Source organism: Podarcis pityusensis (assembly GCF_964106645.2).
Source record: "Podarcis pityusensis genome assembly, chromosome: 13".
Lineage (NCBI taxonomy): Eukaryota > Metazoa > Chordata > Lepidosauria > Squamata > Lacertidae > Podarcis > Podarcis pityusensis.
In genome coordinates this window covers 46593009-46620738 of record NC_138038.1, presented here as the reverse complement: position 1 = coordinate 46620738, position 27730 = coordinate 46593009, and the positions used below count along the sequence as shown (strand labels likewise).

General features: G+C 42.7%; 1 long non-coding RNA gene and 1 gene segment (V, D, J or C); both read right to left on the bottom strand.

Annotated features, from left to right (window-relative positions):
• Positions 1-892: 892 nt before the first annotated feature.
• LOC308461717 (igW heavy chain V region W26-like) lies at positions 893-19702 on the bottom strand. The segment is given in 3 exons: positions 19619-19702; positions 19206-19512; positions 893-1370 (listed from the first exon to the last, which is right to left on the bottom strand).
• LOC308460738 lies at positions 12894-15154 on the bottom strand. Its single transcript, XR_013978762.1, has 3 exons — positions 14920-15154; positions 14505-14809; positions 12894-13042 (listed from the first exon to the last, which is right to left on the bottom strand). It is a non-coding gene; the product is annotated as an uncharacterized lncRNA (long non-coding RNA).
• Positions 19703-27730: the final 8028 nt, after the last annotated feature.

Genomic DNA, 27730 nt, shown 5'->3' with positions numbered 1-27730 from the left:
GCTCATAGTCACTGGAGGCACAGAGAGCCTCTGGCACCCTCTGTCTGCCTCAGATATACCTTAGCAGCAACTGGGCCTGCAAGCAGATACATAGAGAGAATGAATCACGTGTCAGAGACTTAACAATTAACTGGTACCTGTAGCAGACTTAGGCTTGGAAGTTGTGTGCAGGCCGACTAGGCCTCCCTGCTTCTGCTCTTGAGAATCTGAGTCTCATAGCAATATTAAAGGAACTCAAAATAGTGCTCCTGTCCAAGGCTAGATTAAAATTTGGCCAACAGCACTGCACACACTCAAATTAAAGCCAACCTTCGGGGATACTATAAACAAAAGTGATTCCAGCTAAGCTGGGAACAGCCCTGACTAGCCCCACAATTTACAACAGGAGAAATGGGGGAAACCTTTTTGCGAAAGAAAGCCCCTAATGGGGCTCTCTCCCTATTGGAAAGGCAAGCCACAGATACAGGGAGAATCTTCTCACAGGACAGGGTAAGGGGTGGGGTGGGAAATCAAACAGGAAAAAGAGGGAATTAAATTATTTAAGGGACTAGAGAGGATTAAAAGAAGGGGGAAATAAAGAAATGTAACCAGACAATGAGAAGATTGCATCACTGTCCTCCAGACAGTCCAAGTGCTCCATGTGATCCGGTGTCCACAGCGAAAGAGAAAGGAACAAGCTGTGGACCCAGTATAAATAACCTCTGACTCCACCCCTTACTTGGCAACATCAAATTTACCCCAGTAACAACAGTCACCAATCAATTCAATTCCCTTGCAACAGCCTGGCTGGCAACTGAGGATGTTTTGTCTGGCCCCATCCGCAACACGTGCTCTCTCTTTAATGAGAACACGCTTTAGCATTGGAAGAGGAAGATCTTGGAATAGTTCACTGCAGGCTGGAGCTTGGCCAAAGAATGACAGCTGTGGATCATTGATATTTCCCTCCCTTTATGCATCTGTTCTGTACCATGCCTTTCTGGTTTGTGGCTCTTTGATGCCATCTCTTGTGATGATTTGCCACCAAATGGAAGGGTGTTTGTCTGAGGTCTACTGGGATCTCTCTCACTGCGAATCTTGCACAGTAATAGAAAGCCGTGTCTTCTGATTTCAGGTGGTTCATTTGCAGATAGAAGATGTAGGTGTCCTTAGAGGCTGTGAATCACCCTCGGATTGTAGGGGAATAATAATCAGTGTAACCATAGCGTACATAATGAACAAGCCATTCCAATCTTTCTCCAGGTTTTTGTCGGAACCAGCCCATAATTTGTCAGTATCAAATCCAGTGACGGCACAGGTCAACATATGGGATTCTCCAGGTTTCTTCAATGCTGAAGATTCTGACTGGGTAAGAATTCTCTGTGTAAGGCCACCTGGAATGAGGGAAAAAGGAAGAAGAAATAGCTGTCATACAAAAGCCCATTATAAAACCCAGACTGAGTGAAGGAAGGAATAAAATGAAAGCCCAACACACATGAGGAAGAGGCAGAGAGTGCAATAAGCACGGAAAAGAAAAACTGCATACTGGAACGATGGACTGGATTTCAAAAGGACCCTGTGTGCCTTGCCAGGAAGTCTATGTGAAGTGAGAGGCTTTGAGGGCTTAAGTAGGAACTCATCATTCGCATGGCTTTGCATAAATCGGTGAGCATTGGAAGAGGGTGTCTTAATAAGATCCAAATTTTCCACATACTTTTCTAATGCATGCCTAAAACAATTGGGACATAGATTTGATTACATGCACCTCAACAAATGTAAGAAACCCATACGATTACTTGAATTAGACAGGTGTGTTTATATATACACCTATGGAAAGTATAGCAGAAGGTAGAGTTCTTTAAAAGAAAACAACATGACAATAATATATTTATCACTCTGTGTTACCCTGCACTCCTAAGGGGATATGTGAGGAAGAAAAACAGTTCATCTGTCTTATCCAGGTCTTGCTGACTGTATTCATCTATTTATTATTATTATTATTATTATTATTATTATTATTATTATTCTTCCACCCTTCACCAAGAGATCACAGACTGGCTTACAGAATAAAACACAAGCATGTGATATAATAATATCTCACTGGAAATAATATGAGGGAAATGAATGGCTTTGATTTATACAAGGTGCATAGAACATGGCACAGAAGCTGGGAACTCTGAAAGTGTTGAATCCATTTGTTCCAATCCCCACAGTGGATGACAGAGTACCGGTAATCTGATTTGGCATATTCTTCTCTAAGGATGGATATTTCTCACACCCAGAAACATTCTTAAGACCCCACATTGAAGAAATTTGCAAAAATTAAGTTTCATCCCCTAAAATGGCACACCCTACCCCAACATCCAATTTCAACAAACTGTCCATTTTGTTTGTTTTTTTATAAGATATTTATTGCAATTTTTAAACAACAAACATATCACCAAACACATAACAAACAAAGATCAAAGTAAGATTATAAGAAAAAGTAAGAATAAGAAAAGAAAATACAGATAAAATAGAGTTATTCATAAATCATATTTTCATAATCTTTAGACTTCCTCACATCACCCTTCCCTGCGTTCTTAATCATATAATTATATGCAGCAATTTGTTACCTTACTTCCATTCTTATTTTATAAATCTCAAGTATTCTTTAAACTTTAAAATGTTTTTGTCATAAATTAAACTGCTAGACTTGAACATAATATTACTTCAAATTTCGTCATTTCCTTAGACATCACTTATTCTCACATGTCTTACAATAAATTTACTGCTGCCGTGTTTCTCTCGATTGTGCATTCACCTAACATTCATACAATTTGTAATGTTTTTGTAAATAATCTTTAAATTTTTTCCAGTCCTCTTCCACCGTCTCTTCCCCAAGGTCTCGAATTCTGCCAGTCATTTCAGCCAACTCCATATAGTCTATCAGTTGCGTCTGCCATTCTTCCAGTGTGGGTAAATCTTTGGTCTTCCAGTACTTTGCGATGAGTATTCTTGCTGCTGTTGTTGCGTACATTAAAAAAGTTTTATCTTTCTTTAGCACTCCTTGGCCGACAATGCCCAGAAGGAAGGCCTCTGGTTTCTTAAGGAAGGTATACTTAAATACCTTTTTTAACTCATTATAGATCATTTCCCAGAAAGCCTTAACCCTTGGGCACGTCCACCAAAGGTGAAAGAATGTTCCTTCAGTTTCCTTACATTTCCAACATTTGTTATCAGGCAGGTGATATATTTTTGCCAGCTTGACTGGGGTCATGTACCACCTATATATCATTTTCATAATGTTTTCTTTCAAGGCATTACATGCCGTGAACCTCACTCCGGTGGTCCATAACTTTTCCCAGTCAGCAAACATAATATTATGCCCAATGTCCTGTGCCCATTTTCTCATAGCTGATTTGACAGTTTCATCCTGCGTATTCCATTTCAACAGCAAGTTATACATTTTTGAGAGTACCTTAGTCTTAGATTCTAACAGTTCTGTTTCTAATTTCGATTTTTCCACCTGGAAACCTACTTTTTTATCTGCCTTAAAGACCTCCCTAATCTGAGCATAGTGTAACCAGTCTCGCACTTTATCCTTTAATTTCTCAAGACTCTGCAATCTCCAAGTATCACCTTCTTTTTCTATTATTTCCCAGTATTTCGGCCAATTGGCCTCCATATTGAGTCTTTTCTGGGCCTTGGCTTCCATTGGTGACGACCACCTTGGGGTCTTATTTTCTAGTAAGTCTTTGTATTTTGTCCAGACATTAAACACAGCCTTCCTGACAATATGGTTCTTAAAAGCCTTATGAATTTTTACCTTGTCATAGCACAAGTATGCATGCCATCCAAAAGCATTGTTAAACCCTTCCAGATCTAGGACATCAGTGTTCTCAAGAAGAAACCAATCCTTCAACCAGCAGAAAGCTGCAGATTCATAATACAACCTCAAATCTGGCAGGGCAAACCCCCCTCTCTCCTTAGCATCAGTTAGTATTTTAAATTTTATTCGGGGCTTTTTGCCCTGCCAGACAAACTTAGAAATATCTCTCTGCCACTTTGTAAAACATTCCACTCTGTCCACAATCTGTAGGGTCTGAAACAGAAACAACATTTTTGGCAATACATTCATTTTTATCGCAGCAATTCGGCCCAACAAGGAAAGTTTTAGTCTTGACCAGCCTTCTAAGTCCTTCTTAATTTCTGTCCAACACTTTTCATAATTGTCCTTAAATAGGTTCAGGTTTTTAGCAGTCATGTTAACCCCTAGGTATTTCACCTTCTTAACGATTTTTAAATCTGTCTCTTTCTGAAACCTTTCTGATTCCTCAGTTGTCAAATTTTTTTCCAAAACCTTTGTCTTTTGCTTGTTTAATTTAAAACCCACCAACCGACCAAACTCATAAATCAGTTCTAAAACCCTTTTCGTACTAGATTCTGGTTCCTGCAATGTCAAAACCAAGTCATCTGTGAAGGCTTTAAGTTTGTACTGTTTGGCTCCGACCTGAATCCCTTCAACCAACCGGTCCCCTCTAATCATATTCAGGAGCACCTTCAGGACCGAAACAAACTGTCCATTTTGAACCTAAGCCTCAGCTCTCACTTTCCAGCCTGCTAAAATCCAATAGCCTTTGTTGGGTTGTTTTTTGCCTACTCTGGCAGGCAAACTGCAAGCTGTTTCTCAGTCCTTGCACAGCAACGAAGATAGCCAAAACAACTTTCTCTTCCCAGGCTCTTTCAGAGCCAGCTGCTCAGTCAGTACTTTTCCACTTTACTGACGGTCGTTGCTTAGCAACTGTGCATTCCAATCTTTGAACAGGAAAGCTTATCAACCACAAGAATTCCTGGTATGCAGGCCGAGCTTCCAAGTTGCAGGCCTCTTCTATCAGAGCTGTGTTTTTTTCCAAACGCAGCTCCCGTGAACCAGAGAATGAATCAATCTGCGTTCACACTTTTAGCCTGAAATTCAGCATACCTTGGGGCTCCGTTGCTCGGAAAACACCTCCTCTCGGTGTCCAGCCGTCTGTTCAGCTTCTGGCTGCACGCAGACGTTATCTTCTTTCATTTGGTGCAGAGGATGGCAAACGATCCATCTACCTCTCAAGCTGAATCCCACGGATCAGTAACCAGCGGCCAATGCTACCAGATGTCAGAAATCAAGCCTTGTCAGAGGTAACTGGCCTCTCTCCAGGCACCCGGCTTGAGTTCCTAGTTGACCTCCCCGTCTGCATCTCCTGGCAGGATACAGGCAAGGTCTCTATCGGCGATCCCACTCAACGTGAGAGGGACACACCCCTCCTCCCTCCTCCCTGCTCCCCTCAGGGAGGGGAAAGAGTCAGACAGAAATCTATTTACATCACTTTATTTCTGTCATTCCAGCAGTACAGAGAAACGTGTCTGCACTCTCCAGTCTCCAACAGTAGAGAGAGAAAAACTCCACCCCTGTACTTCCAGTACAGGTCAGATGACACTCTGAGCTAACATCCGGTGCTCAGTGCTGTGAATAGACTGCCCCTTTTTTCCAATGGTACAGTCCCACACATCAACATCCTGTTTTGCATTCCAGACACCTGCAGCTGGCTTTCGCATTGCTGCTTTTTCCTGACAAAAACCTCCCATTCTCCGCTCTCAGTCAGCCATTTATTCAATGATGCCATCACCTTCAGCATGTTGATGTTTTGCTGTGTTTGGCTTTGTTTTCACCTACCTAAGTTGCTGTTTTTGTTGTTGTTTAGTTGTTTAGTCGTGTCCAACTCTTCGTGACCCCATGGACGAGAGCACGCCAGGCACTCCTGTCTTCCACTGCCTCCCGCAGTTTGGTCAAACTCATGTTGGTAGCTTCGAGAACACTGTCCAACCATCTTGTCCTCTGTCGTCCCCTTCTCCTAGTGCCATCAATCTTTCCCAGCATCAGGGTCTTTTCCAGGGAGTCTTCTCTTCTCTAAATACCAAGGGAAAATACATGGTAGCTGTGGAGATTTTCTCTATCTTGACCTCCAGTGCTGAGTTACTGGGTTGTATGTCTCTCCGCCCCCCCCTCCACAAAATGCTACATTATTGTACTTGTGTCACATTTTGATCTCAAAGAAGCAGCTACTTAGGAAAGGGAATAAAGGAGCATTAGTGTATCCACCATGGTCAGCAAAGGGTGAAAGCAGGAGGAGGAAGGGACAAAAAGAAGTGGAGAGAGCAGGGAATAAAAGTGTGAGGGAGAGAGTAGAGGGGAGGGAACTGTGGAAAATGCAAGAAAGCGTGAGGGAAGAGAAATTGCTTGGATGTGAGGGGGTGAGGAAGAGAAGACTGTAGAACAGAAGAATGCAAGAGAGAAGAGGAGAACTGTTCATTTATATGAGGGAGAGGGAAAGAAGAGGAAGAATGGTGACTTTATCAACCTCTGATTACCGCAGGTGGCGAGGAAGGATTTTATGTACAATTGGGAGTGTAGAAATGAGAGGACAGGGTATTAGTTGTGGAAATATGGTGGGCACAGAGGAATTGACTGCCTTGAATATTTCAGAACTGCTTTTTGTGTTTTTTGTGTTTTTTATTAAAGATTTTCTTGTTTTACATAATAATAATATAATAATAATAATAATTTATTATTTATACCCCGCCCATCTGGCTGTGTTTCCCCAGCCACTCTGGGCGGCTTCCAACTGAATATTAAAAACAGTACAGCATCAGACATTAAAAACTTCCCTAAAGAGGGCTGCCTTCAGTTGTCTTTTAAAAGTAAAATAGTTGTTTATTGCCTTGACATCTGCTGGGAGGGCGTTCCACAGGGCAGGCGCCACTACTGAGAAGGCCCTCTGTCTGTTTCCCTGTAACCTTCTCGCAATGAGGGAACTGCCAGAAGGCCCTCGGCGCTGGATCTCAGTGTCTGGGCTGAACGATGGGGGTGGAGACGCTCCTTCAGGTATACAGGACCAAGGCCGTTTAGCGCTTTAAAGGTCAGCACCAACAATTTGAATTGTGCTCGGAAACGTACTGGGAGCCAATGCAGATCTCTCAGAACCGGTGTTATGTGGTCCCGGTGGCCACTCCCAGTCACCAGTCCAGCTGCCGCATTCTGGATTAATTGCAGTTTCAGGGTCATCTTCAAAGGTAGTCCCATGTAGAGCGTGCTGCAGTAGTCCAAACGGGAGATTAGAGCATGCACCACTCTGGCAAGACAGTCTGCCGGCAGGTAGGGTCTTACAGGGTTTTACAGAAGTATGTGTAATGTCTCTCGTATTTTTTCCATGTAACATTTTTACAAATCAGTTTCATTTGTTGAGACATTGGGGGGGAGGGGGGAAGCTGGGGGGGTCGGATGGCGATGTTTCTATTTTGCTTAATCTATGTAGGGTTTGGTGTCAGCGTTGCTCATGCTGTTCATTTGTGTTTCTTTGGTGGTGAGAAAGGTTGGGGTTGGCCTAGGGTGTGGCTGTTCAGGAAAACTTGAGCAATTCACTGTAGGCAGAATATAGGGCAAAGAATGAAGGCTGTGTTCTGTAACTTGCCTTTCTAGTTTGTGGCCCTTTGCTGCCCCCTCTGGCAATTTGTCACCAAATCAAAGGCAGTGAAGGGTTTTTGTCTGAGGTCTACTGGGATCTCACGCACTGTGCTTCTCGCACAGTAATAGACAGCCGTGTCTTCTGCTTTCAGGTTGTTCATTTGCAGATAGAGGTTGGAGCTGTCTGTTGAGGCTGTGAATCGCCCTTGGATTGTAGGGGAATAATAATTGGTCCCAGCCTTATAGTACTCAACAAGTCATTCCAATCCTTTTCCAGGTTTTTGCCGGACCCACTCCATAACATTACTATTAACTCCAGATCCAGTGACAGTACAGGTGAGTTTATGGGATTCTCCAGGTTTCTTCAATACTGCATCCGACTGAGTCAGAACTATCTGTGTGAGGGCACCTGGAATTAGAAGTGGGAAATAGATGAGATAAAAAACAACAAACCACATGAAACCCACATTAATTGAAGGAAGGAATAAGTTGTAGCTGTAAAGTTCAACGCACATGAGGAAGAGGCAGCCAGTGCAATGAGCATTGGCAATAAAGACGGCATAGTGATGCAATGCTCTGGCTCTGAAAGGGACTTAATGTGCTGTTCCAGGAAGTCTGTGTGAGAAGTGAGGCTTTGAAGGCTTAAGTAGGACGCCCAATGTCTTGTAGCTTTGCATAAATCAGTGAGCATAAGAAGGGAGAGTATTAATATGGAATCCAAACTCTACACATCCTGCCTTCTCATCAAGTGTGCACTTAAAACATCTATGCCATAGATTCCATGCATGCACATTAACAAAATGATCAAACCCAAATTGCTACCTATATCAGATGATCCATGAAATCTTTGTATATGTTTTTAATGATAAAACAGTAGGGGATTTTAAAAGGAAAAAAAGAAAACAATATGTTTCAGACTAATCTGAATGAACTGAGGATTCATCGTGGCCCAACTGCACTGGCTGCCAATTAGTTTCTGGGCCCAATTCAAAGTGCTGGTGCTGATCTATAATGCCTCATGGCTCAGAACCTCTAGGCCTGTCCCATATGAAGCAATCTAGTCCCTGTGCTTGTCAAAGAGCCATGCTTTTGCATCTGACAATATTAAAGCACCTCATTGCAGACTGGAATGTGGCCAATAAATGAAATCGGTGGACCATTAATCATTTATGGTTTGTGGCTTTCTAGTTGCTTGCCTTTGCTGCCGCCTCTGGTTATATGTCACAAAATGAAATGCAGTGAAGGGTTTTTGTCTGAGGTCTAGTGGGATCTCACTCACTGTGCGTCTCGCACAGTAATAGACAGCTGTGTCTTCTGCTTTCAGGTTGTTCATTTGCAGATAGAAGTTTGAGCTGTCCGTTGAGGCTGTGAATCGCCCTTGGATTGTAGGGGAATACTCTTGACTGCTCCAACCTTTATAGTAGAGAACAAGCCATTCCAATCCTTTTCCAGGTTTTTGTCGGACCCAACCCATAGCGTAGCTGTTAACATTAAACCCAGTGACAGCACAGGTGAGTTTGTGAGATTCTCCAGGTTTCTTCAGTACTGGATCCGATTGAGTCAGAACAATTTGTGTGCGGGTGCCTGAAATAGGAAGGGAGGAAAAATAGCTGAAATAGGAAAAGCAGCAGCCCTCTGTTATCACATGAAACTCACAATGAATAAATTAAGGAAAGAAAAAGATCTCAACATACATGGGAAAAAAGCAGCCAATGCAGTCAGCACTGGCAGTAAAGACAGCATAGTGGCGGGATAGTCTGTATCAGAAAGAGACGTAATGTGCTGTTGCAGTAAGTCTGGGTGGGGTGTGAGGCTTTGAAGGCTTAAGGGGGACACTCCTTTTTGCAGCTTTGCATAAATCAGTGATTATAAGAAGGGAGTATATTAATATGGAACCATATCTCTTGCCTTTTCATCAAGTGTGTTTTTAAAACATCTATGCCAGGGATTATATAGAATGCTTATCAACAAAGGTATCAAACTCAATAGGTAAACACAGAGAATCTACAAAATGATTTTTAAAAATTGAACAGTAGATATAACAAAATAAATAAATAAATACATATATGTATCAGTCTGGTTCAAATGGAATAAAAATTGAGACTAGGTCCCTCCTTCCAGTAATGTTCTGACCTTGCTGTTTTCCCAAGAACAGCCGTTTGGGGATCCTTATGCCAGCCTTAGATTCTCCAGGCTCTATTCAGCCAGCTGGATTCCTGCTGCACCCGGGCAGCTCAGGTAGGATGACATTTCTCCAGCTGATTGTGCAGAATGGACATCCTCACTGGTTGGTATCTGTAAGGTTAAGGTTATGTCCTACCTCACCTCAGTCAATCTACCTAGGCCTACAAATCTTCATCAGAAGGCCTTCACAGAAAATCCACAACTGCTGCCTAAAGAGTGGGTTCAGTTTCCAACAGCACAAAAGATCATGAAAAAAACCGTAATAGAAAAACTGCCTTCTTAGACATTGTTAAAGGAAAATATCTTTTGTCTTGGAAAGAAGCTGACAAGCTCTCTCAGAAAAAGGCACCGGTGGGGGAAATGAGGGGAGGGCACTGTCTCAGAGCTGTTCTTTTGCAGCAGACAAAATTAGAGCAACTCATTGCAGACTGGAGCCTGGTCAAAAAATGAAATCGGTGGACCATCAGTCATTTCTGGTTTGTGGCTTTCTGGTTTGTTGCCCTTTGCTGCCCCCTGTGGTTATTTCTCACAAAATGAAATGCAGTGAAGGGTTTTTGTCTGAGGTCTAGTGGGATCTCACTCAGTGTGTCTCTTGCACAGTAATAGACAGCCGTGTCTTCTGTTTTCAGGTTGTTCATTTGCAGATAGAAGTTGGAGCTGTCCTTAGTGGCTATGAATCGCCCTTGGATTGTAGGGGAATAATAATCAGTGCTCCCAGGTTTGTAGTAGCTAACAAGCCATTCCAATCCTTTTCCAGGTTTTTGTCGAACCCAGTCCATATAGTAGCTGTTAACATTAAACCCAGTGACAGCACAGGTGAGTTTATGGGATTCTCCAGGTTTCTTCAGTATTGGATCCGACTGAGTCAGAACAATTTGTGTGAGGGTGCCTGGAATAGGAAGGCAGGGGGGAAAGCTGAAATAGGAAAGGCAACAGCCCAAAGTTATCACATGGAATTCACAATGAATTAAGGAAGGAAAAAGACCTCAACATACATGGGAAAGAGGCAGCCAAGGCAATGAGCACTGGCAGTAAAGACAGCATAATGGTGGGATAGTCTGGATCAGAAAGAGACTTAATGTGCCATTGCAGGAAGTCTGGGTGCGGTGTGAGACTTTTAAGCCTGAAGAGGGAGACTACTTTTTGCAGCTTTGCATAAATCAACGAATATAAGAGGGAAGGAACCAATATAATATGCAACCATATCTCTTGTCTTTTCATCAAGTGTGCATTTAAAACATCTATGCCACAGATTACATAGACTGCTTGTAAACAAAGGTATAAAACTCGATGGGTAAAATAGGTAATCTACAAAATGATTTTTTTTAAAAAAAACCCAGTAGATTTTGTTAATTTATGAAAAAAGAATATAGTTATCAGTCTGGTACAAATGGAATAAAAATTTGGACTAGTTTTCCCCTTACTGCATTGTCCTGGCCTTGCCATGTCCCATATAACGAAATTTGGGGAGTCCTTATACAAACTGTAGATCCTCCAGCCTCTGTTCAGCCACCTGGATTAATGTTGCATCCAGACAGCTCAGGTAGGATGACATTTCTCCAACTGAGTGGATTTGGGTGAGGCACTGCATTCTGATCCCATTCATCAAACTGTATTCTGCTCCAGGACTGCTAGCTGAGAAGGCACTTATATACACCTCCAATCAATTCGTGTCCTATAATGTTTCCAGTTGGGATAAATATCTCATTTTAAAATGTTTGATGAAGGAGGAATGTCTTTAGAAGTTGCTGCCAAGACAACAGAGGAAGTTCCTGTCTGATATATAATGGTGAGGAGTAGCAAAGGGCAGGAGCTGCCTCACTATGGGACCAATTTTGCATTGTGCAGAATGGACATCTTCATTGGTTGGTATCTGTAGGGGTTAGGTTATGTCCTATCCCCCCTCAATCAACCTAACTAGGCCTACAAATCTGCACGTGAAGGCCTTAATATAATTATTATTATTATTATTATTATTATTATTATTATTTATATCCCGCCCTCCCCAGCCGAAGCTGGGCTCAGGGCGGCTAACAACAATAAAAATAATCCAACATTCTAAAAACATTCATTATAAAATTAATTAAAATCAAATTGATGGCAACCATTAAGCAAAATTCTGTGCCGATTGACAGAGGAGGGGGGTCAGGCTGCGCCCTGACCAAAGGCCTGGTGGAACAGCTCTGTCTTGCAGGACCTGCGGAAAGATGTCAGGTCCCGCAGGGCCCTAGTCTCTTGTGACAGAGCGTTCCACCAGATTGGAGCCGCGGCCGAGAAAGCCCTGTCTCTAGTTGAGGCCAGCCTAACCTCTCTGTGGCCTGGGATCTTCAGGATGTCTTTATTTGCAGACCGTAAATTTCTCTGTGGGACATACCAGGAGAGGCGGTCCCGTAGGTACGAGGGTCCTAGGCCGTATAGGGCTTTAAAGGTTAAAACCAGCACCTTAAACCTGATCCTGTACTCCACCGGGAGCCAGTGCAGTTGGTATAGTACCGGGTGAATATGATCTCGCAGCAAAGACCCCATAAGGAGTCTCGCCGCGGCATTCTGCACCCGCTGGAGTTTCTGGGTCAGTCTCAAGGGCAGCCCCACATAGAGCGAGTTACAATAATCCAGTCTGGAAGTGACCGTCGCATGGATCACAGTGGCTAGGTCAGGGCGAGAGAGATAAGGAGCCAACTGCTTAGCTTGGGGGAAATGAAAAAATCCACAACTGCAGCCTAATGAGTGGATTCAGTTTCCAACAGCACAAAAGATCATAAAAAAACTGTACTAGAAAAACTGCCTTCCTGGACATTGTTAAAGAGAAATAGCTTTTGTCTTGGTTGGAAGCTGACAAGCTCTCTCAGGGAAAGGCACAGGTTGGGTAAATGTGGGGAGGGCACTGTCTCAGAGCATCTCTCTTCCATCCGACAATATTAATCCACCTCGCTGCAGACGGGAGTGTGGCCAATAAATTAAATTGGAGACCACTGATCATTTCTGGTTTCTGGCTTTCTGGCTTGTTGCCCTTTGCTGCCCCCTGTGGTTATTCCTCACAAAATGAGATGCAGTGAAGGGTTTTTATGTGAGGTCTAGTGGGATCTCACTCAGTGTGTCTCTCGGACAGTGATAGACTGCCGTGTCTTCTGCTTTCAGGTTGTTTATTTGCAGATAGAAGTTGGAGCTGTCTGTTGAGGCTGTGAATCGCCCTTGGATTGTAGGGGAATAATATTGACTGATTCATGGTTTATAGTAGCGAACAAGCCATTCCAATCCTTTTCCCAGGTTTTTGCCAGACCCACTCCATAACAATTCTATTAACATCAAATCCAGTAACTGCACAGGTGAGTTTATGGGGTTCTCCAGGTTTCTTCAATACTGGGTCCGACTGCGTCAGAACTATCTGTGTGAGGGCACCTGGAATTGGATGTGGGAAATAGATGAGATAGAAAAAGCAACAGCCCCCATGAAACCCACAATAAATGAAGGAAGGAATAAGATGTAGATGTAAAGTTCAACGGACATGAGGAAGAGGCAGCCAGTGCAATGAGCATTGGCAATAAAGACGGAATAGTGATGCAATGCTCTGGCTCTGAAAGGGATTTAATTTGCTGTTCCAGGAAGTCTGTGTGAGAAGTGGGGCTTTAAAACTTAAGTAGGACGCCCAATGCCTTGTAGCTTTGCATAAATCAGTGAGCATAAGAAGGAAAACTATTAAAGGGCAAAGGGCAACAAACCAGAAAGCCACAAACCAGAAATGATCAAAGGTCCACCAATTTAATTTATTGGCCACACTCCAGTCTGCAGCGAGGTGGATTAATATTGTCGGATGCAAAAGAGATGCTCTGAGACAGTGCCCTCCCCACATTTCCCCCACTTGTGCCTTTCTCTGAGAGAGCTTGTCAGCTTCCAACCAAGACAAAAGATATTTTACTTTAACAATGTCTAGGAAGGCAGTTTTTCTATTACGGTATTTCTCATGATCTTTTGTGCTGTTGGAAACTGAACCCACCCATTAGGCTGCACTTGTGGATGTTCTATTAAGGCCTTCACAAGCAGATTTGTAGGCCTAGGTAGGTTGATTGAGGGGGGGGGGGGTAGGACATAACCTAACCCCTACAGATACCAACCAATGAAGATGTCCATTCTACACTATGTTGAAATGGTCCTTTAGTGTGGCGGCTCCAGCCCTTTGCAACTCCTCACCATTATAAGTCTGTGTGAGAAGTGAGGCTTTAAAAGCTTAAGTAGGACGCCCAGTGCCTTGTAGCTTTGCATAAATCAGTGAGCATAAGAAGGGAAACTATTAATATGGAATCCAAACTCCACACATCCTGCCTTCTCATCAAGTGTGCACTTAAAACATCTATGCCATAGATTCCATGCATGCACATTAACAAAATGATCAAACCCAAATTGCTACGCATATTACATGATCCATGAAATCTTTGTATATGTTTTTAATGATAAAACAGTAGGGGATTTTAAAAGGAAAAAAGAAAACAATATGTTTCAGACTAATCTGAATGAACTGAGGATTCATCGTGGCCCAACTGCACTGGCTGCCAATTAGTTTCTGGGCCCAATTCAAAGTGCTGGTGCTGATCTATAATGCCTCATGGCTCAGGACCTCTAGGCCTGTCCCATATGAAGCAATCTAGTCCCTGTGCTTGTCAAAGAGCCGTTCTTTTGCATCTGACAATATTAAAGCACCTCATTGCAGACTGGAGTGTGGCCAATAAATGAAATCGGTGGACCATTAATCATTTATGGTTTGTGGCTTTCTAGTTGCTTGCCTTTGCTGCCGCCTCTGGTTATATGTCACAAAATGAAATGCAGTGAAGGGTTTTTGTCTGAGGTCTAGTGGGATCTCACTCACTGTGCGTCTCGCACAGTAATAGACAGCTGTGTCTTCTGCTTTCAGGTTGTTCATTTGCAGATAGAAGTTTGAGCTGTCCGTTGAGGCTGTGAATCGCCCTTGGATTGTAGGGGAATAATATTGACTGCTCCAACCTTTATAGTAGCTAACAAGCCATTCCAATCCTTTTCCAGGTTTTTGTCGGACCCAACCCATAGCGTAGCTGTTAACATCAAACCCAGTGACAGCACAGGTGAGTTTGTGAGATTCTCCAGGTTTCTTCAGTACTGGATCCGATTGAGTCAGAACAATTTGTGTGCGGGTGCCTGGAATAGGAAGGGAGGAAAAATAGCTGAAATAGGAAAAGCAGCAGCCCTCTGTTATCACATGAAACTCACAATGAATAAATTAAGGAAAGAAAAAGACCTCAACATACATGGGAAAAAAGCAGCCAATGCAGTCAGCACTGGCAGTAAAGACAGCATAGTAGTGGGATAGTCTGGATCAGAAAGAGACGTAATGTGCTGTTGCAGTAAGTCTGGGTGGGGTGTGAGGCTTTGAAGGCTTAAGGGGGACACTCCTTTTTGCAGCTTTGCATAAATCAGTGATTATAAGAAGGGAGTATATTAATATGGAACCATATCTCTTGCCTTTTCATCAAGTGTGTTTTTAAAACATCTATGCCAGGGATTATATAGAATGCTTATCAACAAAGGTATCAAACTCAATAGGTAACACAGAGAATCTACAAAATGATTTTTAAAAATTGAACAGTAGATATAACAAAATAAATAAATACATATATGTATCAGTCTGGTTCAAATGGAATAAAAATTGAGACTAGGTCCCTCCTTCCAGTAATGTTCTGACCTTGCTGTTTTCCCAAGAACAGCCGTTTGGGGATCCTTATGCCAGCCTTAGATTCTCCACGCTCTATTCAGCCAGCTGGATTCCTGCTGCACCCGGGCAGCTCAGGTAGGATGACATTTCTCCAGCTGATTGTGCAGAATGGACATCCTCACTGGTTGGTATCTGTAAGGTTAAGGTTATGTCCTACCTCACCTCAGTCAATCTACCTAGGCCTACAAATCTGCATCAGAAGGCCTTCACAGAAAATCCACAACTGCTGCCTAAAGAGTGGGTTCAGTTTCCAACAGCACAAAAGATCATGAAAAAAAACCGTAATAGAAAAACTGCCTTCTTAGACATTGTTAAAGGAAAATATCTTTTGTCTTGGAAAGAAGCTGACAAGCTGTATCAGAAAAAGGCACAGGTGGGGGAAATGAGGGGAGGGCACTGTCTCAGAGCTGTTCTTTTGCATCAGACAATAATAAAGCACCTCATTGCAGACTGGAGTGTGGCCAATAAATGAAATTGGTGGACCATTAATCATTTATGGTTTGTGGCTTTCTAGTTGCTTGCCTTTGCTGCCGCCTCTGGTTATATGTCACAAAATGAAATGCAGTGAAGGGTTTTTGTCTGAGGTCTAGTGGGATCTCACTCACTGTGCGTCTCGCACAGTAATAGACAGCTGTGTCTTCTGCTTTCAGGTTGTTCATTTGCAGATAGAAGTTTGAGCTGTCCGTTGAGGCTGTGAATCGCCCTTGGATTGTAGGGGAATAATATTGACTGCTCCAACCTTTATAGTAGCTAACAAGCCATTCCAATCCTTTTCCAGGTTTTTGTCGGACCCAACCCATAGCGTAGCTGTTAACATCAAACCCAGTGACAGCACAGGTGAGTTTGTGAGATTCTCCAGGTTTCTTCAGTACTGGATCCGATTGAGTCAGAACAATTTGTGTGCGGGTGCCTGGAATAGGAAGGGAGGAAAAATAGCTGAAATAGGAAAAGCAGCAGCCCTCTGTTATCACATGAAACTCACAATGAATAAATTAAGGAAAGAAAAAGACCTCAACATACATGGGAAAAAAGCAGCCAATGCAGTCAGCACTGGCAGTAAAGACAGCATAGTAGTGGGATAGTCTGGATCAGAAAGAGACGTAATGTGCTGTTGCAGTAAGTCTGGGTGGGGTGTGAGGCTTTGAAGGCTTAAGGGGGACACTCCTTTTTGCAGCTTTGCATAAATCAGTGATTATAAGAAGGGAGTATATTAATATGGAACCATATCTCTTGCCTTTTCATCAAGTGTGTTTTTAAAACATCTATGCCAGGGATTATATAGAATGCTTATCAACAAAGGTATCAAACTCAATAGGTAACACAGAGAATCTACAAAATGATTTTTAAAAATTGAACAGTAGATATAACAAAATAAATAAATACATATATGTATCAGTCTGGTTCAAATGGAATAAAAATTGAGACTAGGTCCCTCCTTCCAGTAATGTTCTGACCTTGCTGTTTTCCCAAGAACAGCCGTTTGGGGATCCTTATGCCAGCCTTAGATTCTCCACGCTCTATTCAGCCAGCTGGATTCCTGCTGCACCCGGGCAGCTCAGGTAGGATGACATTTCTCCAGCTGATTGTGCAGAATGGACATCCTCACTGGTTGGTATCTGTAAGGTTAAGGTTATGTCCTACCTCACCTCAGTCAATCTACCTAGGCCTACAAATCTGCATCAGAAGGCCTTCACAGAAAATCCACAACTGCTGCCTAAAGAGTGGGTTCAGTTTCCAACAGCACAAAAGATCATGAAAAAAACCGTAATAGAAAAACTGCCTTCTTAGACATTGTTAAAGGAAAATATCTTTTGTCTTGGAAAGAAGCTGACAAGCTGTATCAGAAAAAGGCACAGGTGGGGGAAATGAGGGGAGGGCACTGTCTCAGAGCTGTTCTTTTGCATCAGACAATAATAAAGCACCTCATTGCAGACTGGAGTGTGGCCAATAAATGAAATTGGTGGACCATTCATCATTTCTGGCTTGTTGCCCTTTGCTGCCCCCTGTGGTTATTTCTCACAAAATGAAATGCAGTGAAGGGTTTTTGTCTGAGGTCTAGTGGGATCTCACTCAGTGTGTCTCTTGCACAGTAATAGACAGCCGTGTCTTCTGTTTTCAGGTTGTTCATTTGCAGATAGAAGTTGGAGCTGTCTGTTGATGCTGTGAATCGCCCTTGAATTGTAGGGGAATAATATTGACTGTTCCAAGCTTTATAGTAGTGAACAAGCCATTCCCATCCTTTTCCAGGTTTTTGTCGGACCCAGCCCATAGCATAGCTGTTAACATCAAACCCAGTGACAGCACAGGTGAGTTTGTGAGATTCTCCAGGTTTCTTCAGTACTGGATTCAAATGGGTCAAAATAATTTGGGTGAGAGTGCCTGGAATAGGAAAGCAGGGGGAAAAGCTGAAATAGGAAAAGCAACAGCCCACAGTTATCACATGAAACTCAGAATGAATGAATTAAGGAAGGAAAAAGACCTTGACATACATGGGAAAGAAGCAACCAGTGCAATGAGCATTGGCAGTAAAGAAACCACAAAGGTGGGATAGTCGGGATCAGAAAGAGATGTAATGTGCTGTTGCAGGAAGTCTGGGTGGGGTGTGAGGCTTTGAATGCTTAAGGGGGACACTCCTTTCTGCAGCTTTGCATGAATCAGTGATTATAAGAAAGGAGTATATTAATATGGAATCATATCTTTGGCCTTTCCTTCAAGTGTGCGCGTAAAACATCTATGCCACATTATAAAGGATGCATACTAAGAAACGTTTCAAACTAGAAGGTTAACATAGGTAAGCTACAAAACAATTAAAAAAAAAAAATAGGACAGTAGATATGGTTAAGAAAAGAAGAATATATGTATCAGCTTGGTTCAAATGGAATAAAAATTGAGACTAGGTCCCTCCTTCCAGTAATGTCCTGAACTTGCCAATTTCCCTAGAACAGCCATTTGGGGATCATTATGCCAGCCTTAGGTGCTCCAGGTTAGTTCAGCCACCTGGATTCCTGCTGCACCCGGGCAGCTCAGATAGGATGACATGTCTCCAGCTGAGTGGATTTGGGTGATGCTCTCCATTGTGACCCCATTCATCCAAGTGTCTTCTGCTCGAGGACAGCCAGCTAAAAAGCACTTCTATACACCTCCAATCAATTCATGTCCAATGTTCTTACCAATTGGGATAAATGCCTCAATTTAGAATGTTTGATGAAGGAGGAATTTCTTTTGCAATTGCTGAAAAGACAATAAAGGTGTTTGTCTGACACACAATGGTGAGGAGTTGCAAAGGGCAGGAGCTGCCCCACCATGGGACCAATTTTGCATTGTGCAAAATGGACATCCTCATTGGTTGGTATCTGTAGGGTTAAGGTGATGCCCTACCTCCCTTCAATCAATCAATCTAGGCCTACAAATCTGCATCAGAAGGCCTTCACAGAAAATCCATAACTGCAGCCTAAAGAGTGGGTTCAGTTTCCAACAGCGCAAAAGATCATGAGAAAAACTACACTAGAAAAACGGCCGTTCTGGACATTGTTAAAGGAAAATATTTTTTGTCTTGGAAAGAAGCTGACAAGGTCTCTCAGAAAAAGGCACAGGTGGGGGAAATGAGGGGAGGGCACTGTCTCAGAGCTGTTCTTTTGCAGCAGACAAAATTAGAGCAACTCATTGCAAACTGGAGCCTGGTCAAAAAATGAAATCGGTGGACCATCAGTCATTTCTGGTTTCTGGCTTTCTGGTTTGTTGCCCTTTGCTGCCCCCTGTGCTTATTTCTCACAAAATGAAATGCAGTGAAGGGTTTTTGTCTGAGGTCTAGTGGGATCTCACTCAGTGTGTCTTGCACAGTAATAGACAGCCGTGTCTTCTGCTTTCAGGTTGTTCATTTGCAGATAGAAGTTGGAGCTGTCCTTAGTGGCTATGAATCGCCCTTGGATTGTAGGGGAATAATAATCAGTGCTCCCAGGTTTGTAGTAGTGAACAAGCCATTCCAATCCTTTTCCAGGTTTTTGTCGAAACCAGTCCATATAGTAGCTGTTAACATCAAACCCAGTGACAGCACAGGTGAGTTTATGGGATTCTCCAGGTTTCTTCAGTATTGGATCCGACTGAGTCAGAACAATTTGTGTGAGGGTGCCTGGAATAGGAAGGCAGGGGGAAAAGCTGAAATAGGAAAAGCAACAGCCCAAAGTTATCACATGGAACTCACAATGAATTAAGGAAGGAAAAAGACCTCAACATACATGGGAAAGAGGCAGCCAAGGCAATGAGCACTGGCAGTAAAGACAGCATAATGGTGGGATAGTCTGGATCAGAAAGAGACTTAATGTGCCATTGCAGGAAGTCTGGGTGCGATGTGAGACTTTTAAGCCTGAAGAGGGAGACTACTTTTTGCAGCTTTGCATAAATCAACGAATATAAGAGGGGAGGAACCAATATAATATGCAACCATATCTCTTGTCTTTTCATCAAGTGTGCATTTAAAACATCTATGCCACAGATTACATAGACTGCTTGTAAACAAAGGTATAAAACTCGATGGGTAACATAGGTAATCTACAAAATGATTTTTTTAAAAAAAAAACAGTAGATTTTGTTAATTTATGAAAAAAGAATATAGTTATCAGTCTGGTACAAATGGAATAAAAATTTAGACTAGTTTTCCCCTTACTGCATTGTCCTGGCCTTGCCATGTCCCCTGTAACTACTTTTGGGGGTCGTAATACCAACTGTAGATCCTCCAGCCTCTGTTCAGCCACCTGGATTAATGTTGCATCCAGACAGCTCAGGTAGGATGACATTTCTCCAACTGAGTGGATTTGGGTGAGGCACTGCATTCTGATCCCATTCATCAAACTGTATTCTGCTCCAGGACTGCTAGCTGAGAAGGCACTTATATACACCTCCAATCAATTCGTGTCCTATAATGTTTCCAGTTGGGATAAATATCTCATTTTAAAATGTTTGATGAAGGAGGAATGTCTTTAGAAGTTGCTGCCAAGACAACAGAGGAAGTTCCTGTCTGATATATAATGGTGAGGAGTAGCAAAGGGCAGGAGCTGCCTCACTATGGGACCAATTTTGCATTGTGCAGAATGGACATCTTCATTGGTTGGTATCTGTAGGGGTTAGGTTATGTCCTATCCCCCCTCAATCAACCTAACTAGGCCTACAAATCTGCACGTGAAGGCCTTAATATAATAATAATAATAATTATTATTATTATTATTATTATTATTATTATTATTATTATTATTTATATCCCGCCCTCCCCAGCCGAAGCTGGGCTCAGGGCGGCTAACAACAATAAAAATAATCCAACATTCTAAAAACATTCATTATAAAATTAATTAATATCAAATTGATGGCAACCATTAAGCAAAATTCTGTGCCGATTGCCAGAGGAGGGGGTCAGGCTGCGCCCTGACCAAAGGCCTGGTGGAACAGCTCTGTCTTGCAGGCCCTGCGAAAAGATGTCAGGTCCCGAAGGGCCCTAGTCTCTTGTGACAGAGCGTTCCACCAGATTGGAGCCGCGGCCGAGAAAGCCCTGGCTCTAGTTGAGGCCAGCCTAACCTCTCTGTGGCCTGGGATCTTCAGGATGTTTTTATTTGCAGACCGTAAATTTCTCTGTGGGACATACCAGGAGAGGCGGTCCCGTAGGTACGAGGGTCCTAGGCCGTATAGGGCTTTAAAGGTTAAAACCAGCACCTTAAACCTGATCCTGTACTCCACCGGGAGCCAGTGCAGCTGGTATAGTACCGGATGAATATGATCTCGCAGCAAAGACCCCATAAGGAGTCTCGCCGCGGCATTCTGCACCCGCTGGAGTTTCTGGGTCAGTCTCAAGGGCAGCCCCACATAGAGCGAGTTACAATAATCCAGTCTGGAAGTGACCGTCGCATGGATCACAGTGGCTAGGTCAGGGCGAGAGAGATAAGGAGCCAACTGCTTAGCTTGGGGGAAATGAAAAAATCCACAGCTGCAGCCTAATGAGTGGATTCAGTTTCCAACAGCACAAAAGATCATAAAAAAACTGTACTAGAAAAACTGCCTTCCTGGACATTGTTAAAGAGAAATAGCTTTTGTCTTGGTTGGAAGCTGACAAGCTCTCTCAGGGAAAGGCACAGGTTGGGTAAATGTGGGGAGGGCACTGTCTCAGAGCATCTCTCTTCCATCCGACAATATTAATCCACCTCGCTGCAGACGGGAGTGTGGCCAATAAATTAAATTGGAGACCATTGATCATTTCTGGTTTCTGGCTTTCTGGCTTGTTGCCCTTTGCTGCCCCCTGTGGTTATTCCTCACAAAATGAGATGCAGTGAAGGGTTTTTATGTGAGGTCTAGTGGGATCTCACTCAGTGTGTCTCTCGGACAGTGATAGACTGCCGTGTCTTCTGCTTTCAGGTTGTTTATTTGCAGATAGAAGTTGGAGCTGTCTGTTGAGGCTGTGAATCGCCCTTGGATTGTAGGGGAATAATATTGACTGATTCATGGTTTATAGTAGCGAACAAGCCATTCCAATCCTTTTCCCAGGTTTTTGCCAGACCCACTCCATAACAATTCTATTAACATCAAATCCAGTAACTGCACAGGTGAGTTTATGGGGTTCTCCAGGTTTCTTCAATACTGGGTCCGACTGCGTCAGAACTATCTGTGTGAGGGCACCTGGAATTGGATGTGGGAAATAGATGAGATAGAAAAAGCAACAGCCCCCATGAAACCCACAATAAATGAAGGAAGGAATAAGATGTAGATGTAAAGTTCAACGGACATGAGGAAGAGGCAGCCAGTGCAATGAGCATTGGCAATAAAGACGGAATAGTGATGCAATGCTCTGGCTCTGAAAGGGATTTAATGTGCTGTTCCAGGAAGTCTGTGTGAGAAGTGGGGCTTTAAAACTTAAGTAGGACGCCCAATGCCTTGTAGCTTTGCATAAATCAGTGAGCATAAGAAGGAAAACTATTAAAGGGCAAAGGGCAACAAACCAGAAAGCCACAAACCAGAAATGATCAAAGGTCCACCAATTTAATTTATTGGCCACACTCCAGTCTGCAGCGAGGTGGATTAATATTGTCGGATGCAAAAGAGATGCTCTGAGACAGTGCCCTCCCCACATTTCCCCCACTTGTGCCTTTCTCTGAGAGAGCTTGTCAGCTTCCTTCCAAGACAAAAGATATTTTACTTTAACAATGTCTAGGAAGGCAGTTTTTCTATTACGGTATTTCTCATGATCTTTTGTGCTGTTGGAAACTGAACCCACCCATTAGGCTGCACTTGTGGATGTTCTATTAAGGCCTTCACAAGCAGATTTGTAGGCCTAGGTAGGTTGATTGAGGGGGGGGGGGTAGGACATAACCTAACCCCTACAGATACCAACCAATGAAGATGTCCATTCTACACTATGTTGAAATGGTCCTTTAGTGTGGCGGCTCCTGCCCTTTGCAACTCCTCACCATTATAAGTCTGTGTGAGAAGTGAGGCTTTAAAAGCTTAAGTAGGACGCCCAATGCCTTGTAGCTTTGCATAAATCAGTGAGCATAAGAAGGAAAACTATTAATATGGAATCCAAACTCCACACATCCTGCCTTCTCATCAAGTGTGCACTTAAAACATCTATGCCATAGATTCTATGCATGCACATTAACAAAATGATCAAACCCAAATTGCTACGCATATTACATGATCCATGAAATCTTTGTATATGTTTTTAATGATAAAACAGTAGGGGATTTTAAGAAGAAAAAAAGAAAACAATATATGTTTCAGACTAATTTGAATAAACTAAGGATTCATCGTGGCCTAACTGCACTGCCTGCCAATTAGTTTCTGGGACCAATTCAAAGTGCTGGTGCTGATCTATAATGCCTCATGGCTTAGGACCTCAAGCCCTTAAGGACTACCTCTCCCATATGAACCAACTTAGTCCCTGTGCTAACAGAGCTGTCACAGAGCTGTTCTTGTTGCGTTTGCAAAGTAAAGGAAGGATTGGACCCTGATTAAAAATCAAGACACGAGGCTTTGACCAGCAAGGCTCTCGGAGAAAAGTGTGTAAACCACACCCCTCACCAGGCCATTTTATTAGCAAAAGAATCTTTTACACAGTGCTCGTAAGAACCAATCAGATTTCTTCTGAGCATTCAAACAAACCTCAAGTGGGGACAAAGTTAAACTATAAACACTAGTTGTCCATGCATACTTTTGGGGTAAATGAATGAATACTACAAAGGAGCAAATACAGCAACCCCGGAGGTCATAAACAATCAGTACACATGATAAGGAGGATGGCCAGGAGGACAGTGACCATTATCACCTTAATGTGAAACCTGTTTCCTGGCCCTAAGATTAACATCCTAGATTATATATAAGAAAACTACATCAAAGTAACTTACCTACTATTTTATGGCCCAGGAAGCCAGCCTGGCGAAGCAACTGCTGTGTACGCTGTGTACGTGACGTGAGGAGAGAGAAATGGGCAGTAGAGTCAAAAGGGCCAGAGATGCAGAGCCTGTCTGTCTTCCGGGGAGCTGCCTCCGGTAATGGCGGAATTCCTCTGACCGGGAGGAATCTGCTCCGTGGGAATCTGGGTCTGGCCGCCACGGCGAAGGCGGAGACCTGTTAAAATCACAGGCGGGAGAAGCCTGTGAGCGTGGGATTCGGCGGGCACCTTTTGCGCCTCCCCCACTCGCGGGGAACCCCGGTTTTTGGGGATCCGGAGCGACGTGGGGTGAGCGGCGCAGTGCATTGAATCGTCTGCTTCTTCCATGGAGCGAAGTCACATAGCTGTTGCTGGAGAGCGCTGACCTTTTCCTGTGGACAATTTGACTTTAAAGTAATTACCCATGAGTAGAGCTGAAGCGGAAGAATTGGATTTCTAAATGTTTAATTTGGTACCGTAACGGGGAGGTTCAAAACAGGAAGTCCGCCTTCCCCTTTTGTAAATAGACTGAGGCAATGAAGTTGCAAGCTGGAGTCCTGGAAAGCCTTTTGTAAAAGGTTAAATTTCCACCGGTAAAAAACATTACACCCCCTCTTGGAGGCAGGAGAAGAGAGCGGGAAGTTGCGGATTGAGTATGCCTGTGGGAGAGAGCGAAGAGGTTTAAAACACCGCTGCTCTGACCCTGGAAACGGGCTGCTAGCAGGACTGACGTCTTTTGGAATGTTCATTGAAAGCGTTTAGAATGTTCATTGACAGTTAGTTAAACAAGAGAAATACATTGTTTCTACTGTCTCCTGCTGCTTTAAAAAGGAGTAAAAGTAACTGAAAATTGAAACTAATTTGAAACTAATTTTGGATTGTTTAAAAGAGGATACTATTGACTATTACAAATAGAAACTGTTTCCCCCTAGTGGAAGCCTTTGAAACCGGTTGCTTTACAAGAGCTGGGCTAGGGGAATTTCCAGCTGCAAGTTAAAAACTGTGAGACTCTGGGACTGACCTTGAATCTTTTAAGTGTTATGGTAAATGGAAGAGGAAAAACAGACCAGTCAACTGCTGACAAAACATTAAGGTCTGGGAGGACTTGGCAACAATCCAGGAGAGGTCCATCATCAGGCCCCCCTGCTCCTTCTGTTGCTGCCTTTGTACCAGTATATTTAAAACCAAGAGGAATTTTGACAGAAGAGGCTTTAGTGGCTGCATTATATAAGATAAATGACTCACTGGATCAGCTTAACAGGAAAATGGACACGATAAATGCGAAAATGGATGTTTCAATTACTAAAATTAACTTAAATACAGAAAGTATAAATAATACCAATACAGAAACCACCCAGAAATTGATACAGGAACCTACTTTGATACTGCAAACTGCGGAGGAAGCCAGGGAAAAAGCTGTTGTTGCTGAATGTAAAGTAACACAACTGGAGAGAAAGAGAAAGAGAGTCCCAGCCCTACAGAGGCAATTTGATGAACATAAGTTGACGCTTGTTATGACTGAACTTAAAGAAAAACAGACAAATTTGAGGATTAGAGTTCACCTTTGGTGGACATGCCCAAGGATTAAGACACTTTGGGAGATGATTCATAACGAAATGAAAAAGGTATTTAAATATACCCTTTTGAAGAAACCAGAGGCCTTTCTCCTGGGCATGGTCGGCCAATTGGTGTTAAAGAAGGATAGAACTTTTTTTACGTATGTAACAATAGCAGCAAGAATACTCATTGTGAAGTACTGGAAGACACAAGATTTATCTATTCGGGAAGAATGGCAGATGAAGTTGATGGACTATATGGAATTGGCGGAAACGACTGCCAGAAATCCGAGACCAGGGAGAAGAGTCGGTGGAAGAAGATTGGAAAAAGTTTAAGACTATTTATAGAAATATTGTAAAAATAATGAATGTTAGAAAAATGTTGGAATGAAGTTATATGGCTTTAGTAGAAATGTTATAAGGAATCAAGTATAAATAGATTAATAGAGTATTAAGGGGAAAAATAAGGTTAGAATATGTTAAGATAATTATAGGATAGAAAACAGAGGAAGATGGAAAGGAATTGCTGAAATAATTAACAGAAGTGGAATACAAAAAGGGAGGTGTGAAGAGGTCGTGGAAATAAGGGAATGAAAGATAAGATATTGAAATTGTTTTGTGTTTTAAATGGTTTGTGTCTTGTTTTGTTAGTTTTATGTTTGTTTTGTTTTGTTTTTTGTTGTGTTTAAATGGTTGGAAAATTAATAAATATTATTTAAAAAACAACAACAAAAGGGCCAGAGATGCAGAGGTGTAGACTGGTCAAAAATCATATCAAAATAGTTTAAACCCAGTCAACGCAATGCTTTCATTGCTGACACAGATGGCTTACTCTATATCTGTTATAATTCCTCATAGCAATCCCACCTGATCACTACATCTCTGGATATTTGCACTCCTACAGTTCTTTTGCATCTGACAATATTAGAGCAACTCACTGCAGACCGGAGCATGGTCAAAAAATGAAATCGGTGGACCATCAGTCATTTCTGGTTTGTGACTTTCTGGTTTGTTGCCCTTTGCTGCCGCCTCTGGTTATTTTTCACAGGATGAAATGCAGCGAAGTGTTTTTGTCTGAGGTCTAGTGGGATCTCACTCACTGTGTGTCTTGCACAGTAATAGACTGCCATGTCTTCTCCTTTCAGGCTGTTCATTTGTAGATAGAAGTTTGAGCTGTCTGTTGAGGCTGTGAATCGCCCTTGGATTGAAGGGGAATATCTATAATCGTTCCCAGCTTTATAATAGAGAACAAGCCATTCAAGTCCTTTTCCAGGTTTTTGTCGGACCCAGGCCATATAGTAGCTGTTAACATTAAACCCAGTGACAGCACAGGTGAGTTTATTAGATTCTCCAGGTTTCTTCAGTACTGGATCTGACTGGGTCAGAACAATTTGGGTGAGGGTGCCTGGAATAGGAAGGAAGGGAAAATAGCTGAAATAGGAGAAGCAACATCCCACAGTTATCACATGAAACTCACAATGAATTAAGGAAGGGAAAAGATCTCAGCATACATGGGAAAGCAGCAACCAGTGCAATGAGCACTGGCAGTGAAATCAGCATAATGGTGGGATAGTCTGGATCAGAAAGAGGCGTAATGTGCTGTTGCAGGAAGTCCGGGTGGGGTGTGAGGCTTTGAAGGCTTAAGGGGGACACTCCTTTTTGCAGCTTTGCATAAATCAGCGAATATAAGAAGGGATTATATTACGATGGAATCATATCTCTGGCCTTTTCTTCAAGTGTGCACTTAAAACATCTACGCCACAGATTATAAAGAATGCATACTAACAAACGTTTCAAACTAGAAGGGTAACACAGGTAATCTACAAAATGATTTAAAAAAATTGAACAGTAGATGTTGCAAAATAAATAAATATATATATGTATCAGACTGGTTCGAATGGAATAAAAATTGAAACTAGATCCCTCCTTCCGGTAATGTCCTTATCTTGCAATTTTCCATAGAAAAGCCATTTGTGGGATCCTTATGCCAGCCTTAGATGCCCCAGACTCAGTTCAGCCACCTGGATTCCTGCTGCACCCAGGCAGCTCAGATAGGATGACATGTCTCCAGCTGAGTGGATCTGGGTGATGCACTCCATTGTGACCCCATTCATCCAAGTGTCTTCTACTCCAGGACAGCCAGCTAAAAAGCACTTCTATACACCTCCAATCAATTCATGTCCAATGTTCTCACCAAATGGGATAAATGCCTCAATTTAGAATGTTTGATGAAGGAGGAATGTCTTTAGCAATTGCTGAAAAGACAAAAGAGGTGTTTGTCTATTGACATATAATTGTGAGGAGTTGCAAAGGGCAGAAGCTGCCCAACTATGGGACAAATTTTGCATTGTGCAGAATGGACATCCTCATTGGTTGGTATCTGT